The sequence below is a fragment of the Phoxinus phoxinus genome (genome assembly GCF_949152265.1).
Source record: "Phoxinus phoxinus genome assembly, chromosome: 22".
In the NCBI taxonomy this organism is placed as follows: domain Eukaryota; kingdom Metazoa; phylum Chordata; class Actinopteri; order Cypriniformes; family Leuciscidae; genus Phoxinus; species Phoxinus phoxinus.
The window spans coordinates 23834530-23850845 of record NC_136897.1 but is presented as its reverse complement, the minus strand read 5'-3'; the positions used below and the strand labels follow the sequence as shown (position 1 = coordinate 23850845).

At 37.4% G+C, this 16316-nt stretch overlaps 1 protein-coding gene across 6 annotated transcripts in view; it reads right to left on the bottom strand.

Moving 5' to 3' along the window:
* Positions 1–16316, bottom strand: part of camkvb (CaM kinase-like vesicle-associated b) — a 73760-nt gene that overhangs the window by 37047 nt on the left and 20397 nt on the right. For 2 of the 6 annotated variants that reach the window (XM_079598383.1, XM_079598384.1), the window contains exon 2: positions 14761–14891. The exons of the other annotated variants lie outside the window; for them this stretch is intronic. The gene's annotated coding sequence lies outside the window, so the exon portion shown is untranslated. The remainder of the gene's footprint in view (positions 1–14760; positions 14892–16316) is intronic. 6 annotated transcript variants of the gene reach the window in all.

Sequence of the window (16316 nt, the reverse complement as noted above, 5' to 3'; positions counted from 1 at the left end):
CTGACACTATTCATTTTCTTTTTAATATGAATGATGCATTAGTGTGTTATCAAGAAAAAGGAGAGTTGAGAAAAATTGGACAGGTGCGTGGCATGCCATGTTTGAGTCGTTTTACTCCAGAAAATTTGAGGCAACACCGAATATCTGTCCTTTAAGTCAACATAAATTAAAATGGACCCCTTTCAACCATTTCTAATGCACATTCCTGGTCTTACTCCGAACAATTCAAATCCTGCCCTCATCTTTTCATGGAATATCTTGTTTTACTCAAAAATATGTTGAAAATAAAAAGTGGAGGGGAGTGGACAATTCTTGTTTTTTTAATGTAATATTTCTATATTTATTATAAATAATTTATGCATGCACTTCATTATTTTATTTTTGAAAATCATGTGCACGCATAATCTATAATCAAAATAACTCCCTCTTGTAGTGACATCTCTTCTCTTCCCTGAGGACGTGTTTACTAATGTGAGGGCGGGGCAACCTGTCACTCACATGAGATCGACCAATAGCAAACCAATTAAATTTTCCTTCAGTGCGTCGTCTGGGTTTGCGGTATATCCGTGGGTTTACCGGTCCAATCAGTGTACAGAGGGAGTGGCTGAGAACGATGACGTTGAGTTCGTGCGCTAGTTTGAGTTGAAGTTTCATCACGACAAAACGTTATTGATTGGTTATGGCAGATCCAGAGTGGCTCTGGGCAGATCCAATAGTTTTAAACTTCAACAGAGTACCCGCCTACAAGGAAGTTAACGCTTGTCAATGGAGAGAGGCCAGACTCTGAAATGTTTAAGAGCCTGGTAGGACCAGGCTATGTCACAATAGGGAATAAAAGACTCTTGCAACTTTCATGTTGACTAAGTTGCAATCATCTTAAGCTCTCACATACATCAAAAATCCAACCTAAATTCACTATAGGTTGTTGTTGAAGCGATTCAAACAACTGCCATTGGTGTGTCAATGCCGTGTGGAAGAACAGCTGCAGTGGTTAAAACAGAGATGGTTTGAATCCTTAAGGAAACATAATAAGGAAAGCAGAAAGTGGAAAATGCTGCCTCGGGGAGCTGCTCTGCCGTCCCATGTGCGCCGCTCCCTAAGCTATATTACATATACGTACTGAATATCTGTGTGCTGACACGCACAATGTGTGCAATGTGACAACGTTCCCTGGAGATTGCTGTGTGGAAACATTCTCCACTATGGATCAAGAACATGGGGGGAAACACTCTTTTCATACATTATGGTTTACTGTCAAGACATTGTGACAATGTTACGATGCTTCCATTGAATGTGACAAATAAGCCCTCTACCAAATAATTCAATCACGACAAGAGAGAGTGGAATTAGCCGGAGCCTGCTGCAAAAGCAGTTAGATAATGCTTGAGGAAACATGTGAAATCTCAATATATAAAATATAAATGAAGCTTCCCAATCATTATTAAACCCAGAGCTTTGGCTGCACTGATGGAAATTACTCCTTTATCGTGGCATCCAGAGTTTTTATAAATAAATCTAAAAAATAAATCCCTTTCGCATCAGCGTTCACACACTGAAATGTTTTTATTTTACAATGTGCTTGATGCGGTAACAATATTAACCAATCTATTCAAGTCAAAAAAATTATATAAAATCACTGTAAGAACCACAAGTTACTTATTTCTCAGTACATATGTAGTTAAATCTACATTGTAGGTTCGAATTCTTGGTCCAATATTTATGTTGCGGGTCAAATTGACCCTAATTGGATTCAATACACTTCAAGAAACATCAATTCAATCAATTTCCAGTGAAATTACCATTCTTGAACTGATAAAGTTGTACGCCTTCAATGCTGTGTACATTTGTTTGGATAAAAGTGTCTGCCAAATGCAGAAATGTAAATTTAAATATCCTCAGAGGGTAGTTGAGAAACTGACAAAAAAAAAAAAATACATAATTTTTTATTTTGGGACTGTGCAGCTGCAGTTATCCATGAAATTATGGGTTCATGTGAACATCAAAATCGTCAGAAATGTTGTACACGCATTCCTTAACACCACAGAGTGTCAAATCCTTGCAGGCATGTTCACGACCCTAAATGAGAAATTGTCGAAAAAAAAAAAATCTCGGTTAAAGTATTTCCAACAACTCAATATTGTAATTGTGAACAAAGCGTATACTCTGAAAATGAAGGTCCATGAACCATGCTTGATGATGGTGCTATGACAGATAGTTATTTTTCAAAATGTAAGATTGGGGCATACCGTTTTTTGACGATGTAATATTTTTATTTCCAGTTGATTTATTTAATAAAAATTCTTGAAAGGAATTACAGGAATATCGGATGCTAATTCAACTCGCGCTCACATATCACTGATCAACCTAAACACGTTACACAAACAAAACTAGATCAGGAGGAAATATCTCCTTTAAGTACTGTAACTATTACCACTTTTCTCCTTAAAGCTTAGCAAGAGTTAGGTCAAGAGTTGTGTAAGACATAAAGCCGAAGGCATTTCATAACATTGAAAGAAAAAAATAATGCGTGGCAGAAAGTCAATGTCAAAACATGGTAAGTTCGCCCTTCTGTGGCACTATCTGCAGCGCTTTTGTGTGTTGAACCTCTGCCGCAAGTCATGTGAAAGGGACTTAACACCTTCCTAATTGTGTTTATGTCTCCAGTTTGAAGCTTTTCAACTCCTATATTTGAACGCTGAACTACAAAACAGAACAAATGAGAGCTGAGAGGTGACTATGAGCTTTCTAAAGCACTTAAATTCAGCCCAAATGCCTCCTCAGTCCTGCAATCTTCCCATTTTAGAAATCCTATCTCAGAAAATACTCTCCCTCCAGCATCCACGCTGAATCTATACATCACTTCTGGGTCAGTCTGTTGTGCCTCCAAGTAAGCAAATCTTCATTTTCTTTGTCTCTAAGAGATTTGATCTGGAAACATAATTCAATTCCAAGAGATGCATTGTCTTTATACATTTTCCTCTAACACTTTCATTGTACAGTCTTCTCAGAAGGTGTAGTCTGTATATGGACACTGGGCAGGAAGACAGACAAAATGGTTAACCTGCAGGTAACTGGATCATAACAACAAGATCTTTATTGCTTCTTAAAGGAGAAGCGTGTCATTTTTTGCACCACTAGCACCATAAAACAGAATTGGTCGAGATGTTTATACAGGAACTCAAACTACTAATAGCTTATAGTCTCTGCATACTAACCTGGGACAGTAGAAAGCGATTAAACATTGGGGAAAAAAAATTACACACTTCACCTTAATAGGTGTTAGGAAAATAGATAACGTGATTATATTCAGCAGCAAACAACACAGGTTGACCTTTATCATCATCCATAGCCATTTTCTCAGATTACACTTCTCTGATTAGGCCTCATCAGAAATGAAATCGAGCCTCCTTTTAAAGGTCTAATACTCTGCCTCTTTTCTGACAGGCTATAATTAGAGAGATTTTCCTCCAATAGAAAGATGCTTCGAGGTAGAGGTCAACAGTTCACTGATGGATGTGACCGGAGTCAGACTCTGTGTCACAGTAATATACACTCAAATGGTTGCCTTTAAGCAAATGTAGCTGTTGTATCATTTACACAGCTGGGTCATTCAAACAATGTAGTATATGTGAATGTCCCCTTTACTTATGCTGTAAGATCACATATTCAATTCACAATTTTTAAAGGATGGTAATCATATGAATTTGCTTTAAACACAATAAAGTGAAACTAAAATTAAATAAATGCAGCGTGTATGTGTGTGTGTGTGTGTGTGTTCTTGTTTATGTGATTTATGAGGACACAAATTTGTATAATGATATGTGTATTACACTGTTATTACAACTTATTAAACGTGGTTTATGAGGACATTTCATGAGTCCTCATAATTAAAAATAGCTTAAAAAACATAAAAAACAATGTTTTATTAAAAATGTAAAAATGCTGTGCGTGCGTGCCTGTGAAGTCCTCATGTAAGGTATAAAGCGGTAGTTGCGTAGCTGTCAATGGAGTACAGAAATAAAAAATATCTTCATCTGTGTTTCGAAGATGAATGAAAGTCTTACGAGTTTGGAACGACATGAGGGTGAGTAATTGATTACCTTTTTTTTTTTTTTTGGGTGAAGTAACCCTTTAAGACAAAAAATAGCATCAAAATATCAAAAAGAATTGTTGCTCGGCTGAAACAAACATCCAGAACACCCTAGAAACTCCACAGCAATGCACTAAAAGCTCAACAACCACCCACAACAGTTTTGCATGGGCATCCATCATCAGAAAATGTAAACATTAACAGTAAATCTGACTGTCAGTCTACAGTGATGAGTTTCAGGTCTCTTTGAAGCGTCTTTCTCGGAGTTGCTCTGTTCCTGGAAGCTACTATAGGATTGAAAGTATTATGTGGGCAAATAATACTGACAATGCTTTCTGTTTACCAACATGTTGCTGTTTTCCATCAGTGGCGAGAACGAAGAACCATTACACCAGAATGGTGACTGAAAGATTTAATGATCTAACAGATTTCCAGAGCGTCACTGACTCTGACTGCAGGTGGTGTGGTTGGCACAAACTCTTCTCCCAGCGGGGTCCGGTATATTTTTATTCTTGTAGGATCATTTGCTGACTATGGCTCCTCAGACCAGCATTGACTGAATCATCATGATTAAACCTGATCAAAAGTAACGAACAGATACATTCTGAAAATTAAGGGCCACTTATAAAGGACAGATTAATGACAGAGATCTTAGCCTCATTAAAAGAGTGGGGGAAATGTGAGCAAAAAGGGACTTTTTTTTTACCCGCAGCCTTCCAACGCAACTCTCCAGAGAGACCCTGCGACTGAAAATTACAGCACCGTAATGAACCCCACAGGAATACCCCCACTCCGACACACACAGCTAAATAAAGCCTCGGAAAATTTCCAACAAAAACCCCATTCTTTGAATGGACTTGGAAAAAGTAGTATCATAGTTTTTTTTTATTCTCCATGCATATCATAATACAGTAGCAAGCGTTCCTGTAACTCATGTGCAAATAATGCCAAGGTCATGGTTTTAGTTCCCAAGGAACTCTGAATAAATATCTTGAAGAACTAGCCTAGTTTTCACAATTGATAAATGTAAAAGTATTTGTTGTTAACCAGATATTATTAGAAAAATATAACATTTGATCATCAAACCATAATTATAAATGAATACAAAGGCAAAACTGATAAGTTTATTACCTACAAAAAAAAACTGAATAATTTGAGTTCTTAACAGAAAGCATGATAAAATATTTATAAAAAAATATAAAATATAAATAAAACATAATGTTAAAATAATACATACAAATTATTTAAATATATATTCTAGAATCTAGAGGTAGTAGCATAATATTTATATATTATAATAAAAAAGGGCTTCAACGCAGCTCATTCAATACCAATTTAGAGCAATCTATTTGAGAACATTTCTTAGTTAATTAATCCTGATGGTGAACTCCATGAGGAAAATGCAAATTCAGTCAAAAAACTAAAAGACTTAATAAAGAATTTTACATTTTGATGAGCATCTTTATTTTAGTAAAGTGTAGGATAAATGCTGGCAACATTTTTGGGCGACACAATATGTTCCAAACTCATCGCTATTAACTGACGCCTCAGACAGATACAGTGTATGACTTCCTTCACAGCATTAACATTTCATGTCACTTTGACAACTTAGTTAAAATGTCGGTCTCTCGCTACATCACTGTCAAAGCGGAGACATCGGTTTCCAACAACCTCCCTAATAAATAGCAAACCAAATCTCAACAAGAACAGCATGTAATATCCTACAGGGCTCAGTAAATCAATGCAGTGAGTACAGGGACAAACATGATATCCATTATTTAATGGAAGATGACTTGAGGAAAAAAAACTAAGTTAAATAATCCATACATAAGAAATTCTAGGAGAACCCATACATTTTGTTTTTATCTTTCCAGGTAAATGCTTGAATTAATTCACACACTCTGTCAAACATGCACACAATCAAGTCTGGGTAAAAGTATACTATCACTACTATCTTTGCACTCTTACATTTTAAATGAGTCAAAACCAGTGACATCTTCTTGGGCAGCAGATCAGAATTTGCATAACCAAACAGCCACTTATCTGCCTTCTGTCGTTCAGGCAGGGGTCCAGAAAAACAGTGCGTTTGTCAGCGATGCCGTTCTGCCCCAGAGGAATAACGTCATGGCTTCTGTACCAGCCCTGGCCTTCCGTTACAGACAACACCATTTCATCGGCCAGATGACGTAAGGCGCAGGGAAAGCAGGTTTTCTGTTTCTGTGCATACGATTGCGTAGGATGAGGCGCTGATGATATTAGCTAAATAAAGTACAGTTGCATCCATAACACTGAAAATTACACCGTGTGTTATCTGCCTCCTCTTAATAAGGAAGATATGAATTTGCAATGTTCTTTCTCTCTGAATTTTACATTATATTTATGCATTTGGCCTTTTTCCATAGGGACTTACACTGCATTCAAAATACATCAGTCCATGTGTTCCTTGGGACTCAAACCCATGACTTTGCCATTGGTAGAAAATTATAATTTTCAATACAATTGTTTTGTTCATGTCAATGTTCTTTACCGAACTTTCTTTCCTTTCATGTTCTTTTTCCATGATGTGAATTATAATAAAATCATTAGCTTAAGTTGGCTGTAGTCTGTTCTTCCCTATTGTCATATACGAGCAAAATGGCTTCTTGAACAAGAACAAATATAGGGCGGGAGTCGGGACTTGATTTTATCCATGGGGAATTGATTGGATGGTTGTGGTTTGCTATTGGTTGTTCTCATGTGAGTGACAGGTTGCCCCGCCCCCAGTAAACACATCATCAGAAAAGAGATGTTGCTGCAAGAGGGGAAGCTATTTTGATTAAAGAGGATGAGGGCACATGACAGATTAATCATTTATAATAAACACTGCTATAGTCCATAAAAAAATAAGAACTGTCCATTTCAATTTCATTGTGACATTACATCACACTCAAACTCACACTACTCGTGAGTCGTGCCACACACACTCACGTCACACACTAGTGCACACACTATATTTATGGATGTATTATTAGTATGGTCGTATGGTCATTGTGCAATTAAACATTAGCAGTTTTTAAAAGTATTGTATAGCACAAGCATTTGCACACGCCCCTGCAAAAAAAAAGAAAAAGTATATTTGCCTTTTTAAAAACAGCTCAAGATGCATATAAACTCATGCCACAGTACTTTTCTCCTAAAAAGCTGGATTCTCTTGAGATCTCTTGCCCAAAATGACGTTAATGCACTAGATCTCTAAAACCGAGCAGCAAAGCACGAATGAGATGACAGATCGCAGTTTAAACTCAAGAACACTTTCAATCTCAACATTGATTATAGGTTGTTGAGTAGCACTGCACTCATCTTAGATAAGCAGCCCCTCTCAAACTCTAACTCATTATTGTTCACAGATAATTAAATCTTACACTGGTCATATTAGAGCGAACTGCTCACAATGTTTATTACACATTATTTGAAAGAGATTTTAAGGGCAAAGGATAGATCTGTCTAAATGAGATTTCCAGATCCCCTGGGGCTCCACTTTAGGCCTGCTGAGAGAACGCTGCAAAGAGATCTATCAAAATCCTTTCTTTTTTTCTTCCTTTCTTTTTTTTTTACATCCATTGCTCATCCACACGGAAAGTGCAGTTCAGATTGTATTACAGCATTTGCCTCCGTCTCGCAGGTTTCACCGGGCTTTGAACAGAGTAGATTAAGCTACCAATATGTTTGCTCATTTTTATGCAACCCGTGGATTTGTTGGAGCGCTGCTTTTGAACCGTTCGTATTTTACTCCCAGACACAATCAGCACTTGAATAACTCGCATGACAAATTGTTCTACAGCTTACAGAGATGTCTTTCTGTCAGTGCTTTTTACTATTTGGAAGGGATTTGTTTTTCACATTTTTCTGAATGTCTACAAATAAGAATGCTAGACCCTATAACCACACAGAACACCCTAAACAACCAATTATTAACCACTCAGAACCATAGATATGTATACGTGGATTCCACATTGGACCGCTGCAGACACTTGGCACGGTTAGTGTGCCGTCACTTACAATAAGAATCAATGATGCCACAACATTGCTCAGCTTCTGGTTGTGAATATTTGAATAATTGTTTTTTCCATATTTGACCCATATTTTGGGTTGAAACAACTCAGCATTTCACTGAGAATGTGTTTTTACATGTATATACCTCAATATTACAGGTTTTTACTTTGGTATTTTTTAATTGTTTTACTTTTACTGTGGTAACTTTTGAACTTCCAAAATTTTCGCACGTTAAAAAATAAATACGACCTCACGTTATGTCAATCACGCTTGCACAGTGCCTCCGAAACTTTCGTCCGTCATAAAAAAAATCGGAATGGGTTCGATTTTCTGCGTTTTTCGCATCCGTAACAAGCAGTTTGAATGGTGCTTTGACAATTCAGAGCCACCGAATCACGAATACGAAAAAACGCATACGAAAATTTCGGACTCAGTGTGCAATGGCTTTTAATGTCGTGTTAGCTGATGCCTTATATATATATATATATATATACACACTCTAAAAAAATGCTGGGTTGTTTCAACCCAATTTTGGGTAAAATATGGACAAACCCAAACGTTGGGTTACAAAATTTAATTTAAAAATTGAACAACTTAGCAACTGCATACGAACGTCCTGCCTCGCCCAGTACATAACTACTTAGCAACCACACCGAATGCAACAGTATAAGAATGCAAGAAGGCAATGACAGAACATTAGAGCATCATTACAGCGAGTTTTTCACTGTCCAGCACTCACAGTTTCTTTTAAAACATCTGTAACAATAATATTAATCGACTTCTGTTAAGGTTTGAGGTGCAAATGGCTGTCTGCAGGCTTTCGGTTCTGCCCAATCAGCATAAATATGGCCCAGACACTAATGATGCTCTTTATTGCAGTTCATTTACTCCTCCTTTCACATCCTTTCTTTTTCTGTTCCTGTAGACTTTCCTTTACACCAGTGGCTACTCGATTATCCAGGGAAGTGTGAACTTGTGAAAACACATGCCAGCTGTAGGGATGGCAGCGAAAGGCCCAATTAAGACTGCACTCCCTGAGGTCTGTGCTTTCAATGGTTTGCATCCTCAGAAGGACCAGGAGGAGCAGTTGGGGCAGAACTGGCAGTCTGGGAGCCTGCAGAGGTAGCAAGTGTTGTAAACCATTCAGAATTTAATTGAGAATGTCTTTGAAATTCCAGTTCAGCCCTTGGAGGTAGTAAACTGGATGCAGAATTAAATGTAATTTAAGGAAAAATTATTCAAAATGAAAAAAAAAAGAAAGAAATTAATATCTCCTGAAATGAATTACCGGTACCCATAATCATGTTTTCATACACACAACCAGTGCGCTGCCAATACTAAGCAATTAATGACTGATTTAATTATTTACCCTTAAAAAGGTAAAGTAAGGGATTACTCTTTATTTTTCTGTAATTTAAAGGGCACCTATTATGGAATTTTGAAATTTGCCTTTCATGTAGTGTGTAACATAGATCTAAGTGAACAAAAACATCCTGCAAAGTTTGAAATATGAAAGTGCACCGTATATAAAGTTATTGTCTTTCAAAAGTAAGAGTCGACTCTGAGTAATTTTTATGAATCGTTAGAAGACCGAAGCTTTTTCTCTGACTAGATGACGTCAACTTGTCAAGTTATTTGAATACGATACGCCCACTTATTGCGCTCCAAGGCCAGGGAAAACTTGAAAACGTCATGGCGACGAGACGCTGTGTTCTGAAGTGCGACTCAAAAGCAAACTTTTTTCATCTGCCCAAGGAGGAGCATTTGAAGACTAAGTGGCTACAATTCATATATATACAACTATACCACAGAAGTATAGTCCGAGCCTTGTGCTTTGTTCGCGTCATTTTGAAGACGATTGCTTTTTAAATGCAATCAAACTTGGATTCGCGAATCGGCTGATATTAAAGGAAGGTTCAGTTCCAAGTGTATTTGCATCAGCTTCCTTCTCCGTATCACAACCTGTAAGTGTTATTAATAATTGTTGCTTTTATGTTTTATGTAGCATGCTTAATAATTATTTTGTTTGTTGTGTAAGCACCGTTTAGCTTCTAGGTATTCAATGACAATTGTATTGATATATGTGAAGTGTTTGTCGTTGTTTTCGGAGTTGTCTTAAAGAATAGAGTAATACCTCGTAGCCTAACGTAACTGCATTTTTTTTTTTTTTTTTTGTAAAAACGTTATGTTTATGCATCGGGCTAATGCAAACAAAGACTGATTGTGCTTTTACAATATGAACTCTGGGATATGCTCGCTAACATAACATTAAATTCTTCATCTTATTTTTAGTTTTTTACTACAAACTAAAGCTGTGGACTATAATCATTATTATAACAAAATTGAATTGATAAAAGCATCATTGTACTCCGTGTTAAACAATAAGTATTATCTCTGTAAACACTGCTGGGTCATCTGACCAATCAACGCAGATTAGCGTCGCGCAAAGGAGGGGTTTGGAAAAATGAGTCGTTGAATGAATCATTTGGGAGTTGGTGAGCAAATCAGGTAAAAATAAATGCATATTATACGACAACAAAAGTGTTTTTTGTCATTTCATGCATGTAAAACTGTTGTTGGGGACTCCCTAAACAACATTAGGAACATTTTAAATGTCATAATAGGTGTCCTTTAATAACAGTTACTTCTGACGTAATTGCTTTAAATACTGTCTAGACTATAGAACAATTCTATTTAAATAGAATAGTGTTTTTAATGTAACCTTCTCCCTTTAAACACTCTGGTCAGTTCAAGATTAATTTAACTATTTTATGTTATTTACTTGAAAAATTTAAAAGAGCAGTTTCATGTCTATCCTTGCATTGTTCAACTGGTCGAGGTTGATATGGGATTTAGAAAGTAATTAGTAATAAGTTATGCACTACTTTTTAGAAAGAGTAATTAGTACATTATTCTAATTACACTGTTGAAAGATGTAATTAGCTAATTGATTACTTACCCAACACTGCACACAAATTATGGTCCGGTTCCGGAAAAAGATTATAAGAATTATAATAATAATATTTAATAATAATAATAAATAAAGGATGATTCTTGAAATGAATGCTTTTATGTGTGTTTTGGGATAATTCAATTTCTCTGTTGTGTAACTGTTTAATTATTTTAAACTGCAATTCAATTTTCTCCCTTTTCTCCAGTTTCAAATGAACATCTAGTTGCGAGTGGTCAATTAAATTCAAATCTACACTAATTTTATTTACTGAAAAGAAGCTTCTGCCTTGCATCATACCTCGTCATATTTCATATACCTAAAAAGGCCAAGGGGGGGGGGGGGAGAGAGAGAGAGAGAGAGAGAGAGAGAGAGAGAGAGAGAGAGAGAGAGAGAGAGAGAGAGAGAGACCGGAGCCCTAAAATACCGTATTGACCAGCTATACTGTTAGCGAACATCTGACGCTGCCCACACTGCTGAGAGCGACGGTTAGATGAATATGTATAAATATGTGCTGCACACTTTCCTCTAAATAACAAAACAAAATTGATAAAACAGCAAGCATTTTTTTAATAAAGCATAAGAAAAGCATTTGATCAACGATATATTTGCATGATCTCTGGATTCGGCACTCTAGTAAAGTCACGTCACGTTTATTTATAGAGCACTTTATACAATAGATTGCTTAAAATCAAGCTGCTTTAACGTATTAAACATGAAAAACAGTGTCAGTGTCTTCATTTCAACTTAATTTTCTACTATAAAGCAGCTCTCCAGAGTGTTCATGTTTTCACTCGCGGACGTCTGCCCTCGATGGACTGAACAGGAGAAATGAACCGGAAAAAACTTCCACGTGAAAAGAGGCAGGGTCTACGCACATACACACACACACACCTATTACATAACCACCACGGACCAATGATAGTACAAAGGTGTTTACCAGCCAAAACAAACTTTTCCGGAAAGTTCGTTTTGGAAAGCTGTTTAGAATTCCCAAAATAAACTCCAAACAAACTTAATTTATGCCTCGAAATTACGTCCCAGCAATTTCGCTTGAAGTATATCGGGCCCTTTACTGCAAAGCAATCCCCTCACACTCGTCATTTTGCTCTTTAGCTCCTTTATGCAGTCATAAAAGAAATCCATCATCCCCTCTTTTCCCCACTGAGTTAAGAAATCCGTGATCCCAATTTCTCCAAGTGGAAGATGAGCTATGAATATTTGAGATGCAGGTGATTACCGAGAGCTGCACTGACAGAGAGATAGAACAAGCTGCTTCAGCACTTCCTGACACATCCTTAACTGCTATCAACTGGAAGCGGCACGGCGGTCCCACCTTGGATTGAGCGGCATCAACACCCACGTACTCCGTCTTACAAAGCAGTTTAACTGAGTCAGAACTAAGCTGACATTTTGAAATGAAAGCACAGAAATATGTTTAGCATGCTGTATTTTCACTTAGATTCCAATTCAGCTTTATGCCAACAACCGAGTCGAAAGGGGATAGGTGAGGAATATGTTTTTAGTTTGGCGAGCACACGGCGAAAAAAAACATTTATTAAAGAAGGAACAGCAGGAGAATTCATTTAAGCCAACTGTGCCGTTGACTGCACAATTATTTGCCAGCTTCTTGGTGGAAACCGCGGGTGTAGGAATCAGCCAATGCTCCCGATTGCATCTGATAACTCAATTTTTCCAATGCCATATCCATAGATAGACTGATTGGGCCTATGGAGGATATGAGTCCTATGAGCTTCCCAAATTCATTATCATTCCTGTTTTTTAAAACACTGGGAAAGTCTTATTGGGTGGAAATGATGTCCATTTAAAACACTCATACAATCCTGGAGGAAGGCCTTTGGTTTCATTGGAGAGATTATGATAAAATATGTAAATTTGCCATTAATGAGGTAAGCAGGACTAAATACTGTTTTAAGCCAGGTAAAGTCATCTATTTTTTAGGGTGACTCTTCTGTCCTTATTGGTAAGTAGTAAATAATAATCTGCTAGTAAATAAGGATCTGTTAAGAGCAACATTTACCGGCTCTTTGAATCAACTTTTATAGCTTTTTTTTTTTTTTAATAAAACTATTTTTAGTAAATTTTGACAACTTTTTTAATACTCGCACCCAAAAAAAGGTTTGGGAGTTGAGCGCGCCTGTTCTCAGTAGCTAAATAGTTGACATCAGTGACTTTGATCCAAACACAAAATCTTAAATGTTCCTTGACACTAGGGAAAACATCAGCATATAAATGTCTTTTACATTTAAAGAACAGTCCACCACAAGTCAAGGGAAGACCTAGGGTGTGTTGACACTTGTAGTTCGGCTCCCTGGTTCTTTTGATCCAGACCCAAAACATAAATTAATACATTTAGTCTTGGCTCGCTTAGCATTCACAGTCATTTTTAAGACTTAAAGGAACCGTATGTAAGATTGTGGCCAAAACTGGTACTGCAATCACTTTAAAATTACTGTAGAGCGGTGTATCCCCTCCCCCTCCCCCCTGACTCGAGGTTGCCAGATAGGCTGCAGGATCCAGCAGGAACGTAGGCTGCTACAAGGAGCTTCCAATGGCAAGACTAGAGAAGAGCTGGCAACCCGGATGCCGAAACACTACTGACTTCGTGATTGGTAGATCGGTGGAGGGTGGCGCATCAGGCCAAAACACAACATATCAACATCAGTTGAGGGCTGCAACTTCACTTTAAATGACAATATCCTGGCCGCACTACTGTTGTCAGTGATTTAAGTATTTGAAATGAACATGATTTCTTAATGTCTACTGACATATCAGGGCCATTTTATGATTAATTGAAATACATTTCTTACATACGGTTCCTTTAAAGAAAAACGTATTTTGCAAAACCAAAACAATGCTGTGTTCTGCGCTAAATGCGCTCGTTGTATGGGTGTACGTTTGATAGTATAGCTGAGAACTCTTTTATAACTGAAGTTTATCAAATGTGTAAAGGGGTCAAAACAGCGCCAGGAATCCCTCCATCACAAATACAAACAAAGATCTGCTGCTTGGAGACGGCATTTCTGACGCCACCTAACTTTTAATGGTCAACGTAGCTCGTCAAACCTGTCAAGTGTGAACACACCCTTAAGTAAGCTTAAAAAAACTGCCAGTCTAACAAGGATTCTAGATAACAATAGCGATTACTTACTAACCCATATCAAAAGACCCCATTCTATATTTTATATAATATTTTGCCCTTTAAGAACCTCAAAGTATCTCTATGGAATATTTTTATGGAATGGTATTTGGTGGAAAATGTGGTTATAGTTTGTGAAATAAAATCTGATGAATTTGGCTTTTAACTCACTAGACCATGATCAATGTGCTATGGGCTCCAATAGGCTTTCTGCTGTATCCTCTATATAATCTCTTTATGTGGAAAGAAGGAAAAAAATGTTAACTTAATACATTACACCTTGTAATACTATAATACAGTGAATTCCTAGAGGAAATAATAGTTACAGAATAACTAAGCCCAAGTATGAGAATGCATTTGCAACTCTTTGAAATGTTCCATGCAATCCTTTGATAAATTGCTCTAATATAGGCAGAGAGTGTGAGCCAATCTCCCAGGCATTTTAGCACACTCACTTGAGGAGAAGCTCTGGAGGAGCACAGAAACACTTAGCCTTGAGAGGAAATGATGTATGCTGGATAACACTACCTGAGACCAGAGGGAGCTGCACTCTGGGACTTTCACGGGTTTGCTAGCAGCCATTTAAAGTCCCTGGAGAAATTGTTCATTTCCCTTTATCCAAGAGAGGTGAGAACAGCATGCCATGCTCAGGCCGAGCTCTAAGAGTCGTATCATAATGAAGATCAAAAAAAAGAAGAAGGTGAAGAGCAGGAAAGGGACACATTTAGTTACGTAGGACATGATGAAATTGTATTTGTGCAGGTCCGAAGAGGTTTACCAGCTCTAAGCAGCTTGACTAAAATGCTCTGGCAGGTGATGCTCTGGCAATGCTCAAAAGTTGTCAATGACAACAAGATGCACAACAAGGTATTCAGATGCATTTTAGTAGCCTGGCTCCGCCCTCCTACATACTTTCGCTCAATTTTTATTTTTCTTAAGTACGTCGTCTGGATTTGCGGTATATCCGTGGGTTTTCTCCGGTCAATTTTTTACCGGTCCAATCAGTGTACAGAGGGAGTGGCTGAGAACGATGACATTGAGGTCATGCGCTAGTTTGAGTTGAAGTTTCGTCACGACCAAACGTTATTGATTGGTTATGGCAGATCCAGAGTGGCTCTGGGCAGATCCAATAGTTTTAAACTTCAACAGAGGACCCGCCTACAAGGAAGTTAACGCTTGTCAATGGAGAGAGCCCAGACTCTCTGTACAAATGAAATGTACGAGAGTCTGGTAGGACCAGGCTAGCATTTTAGTATCCACCTAAAAAAAAAAAAAAAACGAATTATGGGTTGGCCCTTTGTAATTAGTTAGTTTACATTTTTTTTAAAGTTGACACATCGTCATAGAAATGACGATGCTCGCAAACACACACACACACACACACACACTATTTTTCTTTTCAGCATGCTGTTTTTTCGCGGTTTATTGGCCACCTTTTGCTTTACACTGGCATGGTTTTAGATCTGAAGTTACTGTATGTTCAGATAAGTCAGCCGTAAACGCTGCATCGTTCGTAATGCAATGCTGTTTAGATCCAAGATGAGAAGTTATCTCACACAGGACATCATCCATCATCTGCTCCTCTCTTTCTTTCTCACTGCCACTACCATTCTGCACTTTGCAGAGAGATGTGCTTAGAAAACAGTTCAGCTGCTACTAAGAAGCTAAACCTTTTCTCAGAAAGATTCCCATCCATCAGTTTTCTTCTCAAACCCTTAAACCCAGCAATGCAGCATCCCATATCCAATACACATTTAATTGCCCTATTCATCACTGTGATTACAGTCAACATGGTCTTAAAATGTATCTTTACTTTCTTACTACACGTTCCTGGTCTTATTGTAATTAATCAAATGCATGTAATCTGTCATCAAACTGTAATAACTTGCTCCACCTGAAATTACTTTATTTGTTGACGTCTACAAGCTCTCTTACAGTATTTTCAACCTTTCCCTTACAACTACCTATTATATAGAGAACACTTTTTACAATCTAGTCATTTCTCATTGGATAAAATCAAGTCCAGCTCTAATAATCTCATTGAATGTACTGTTTCACTCTATATCACATTATGCTGTTCTTTT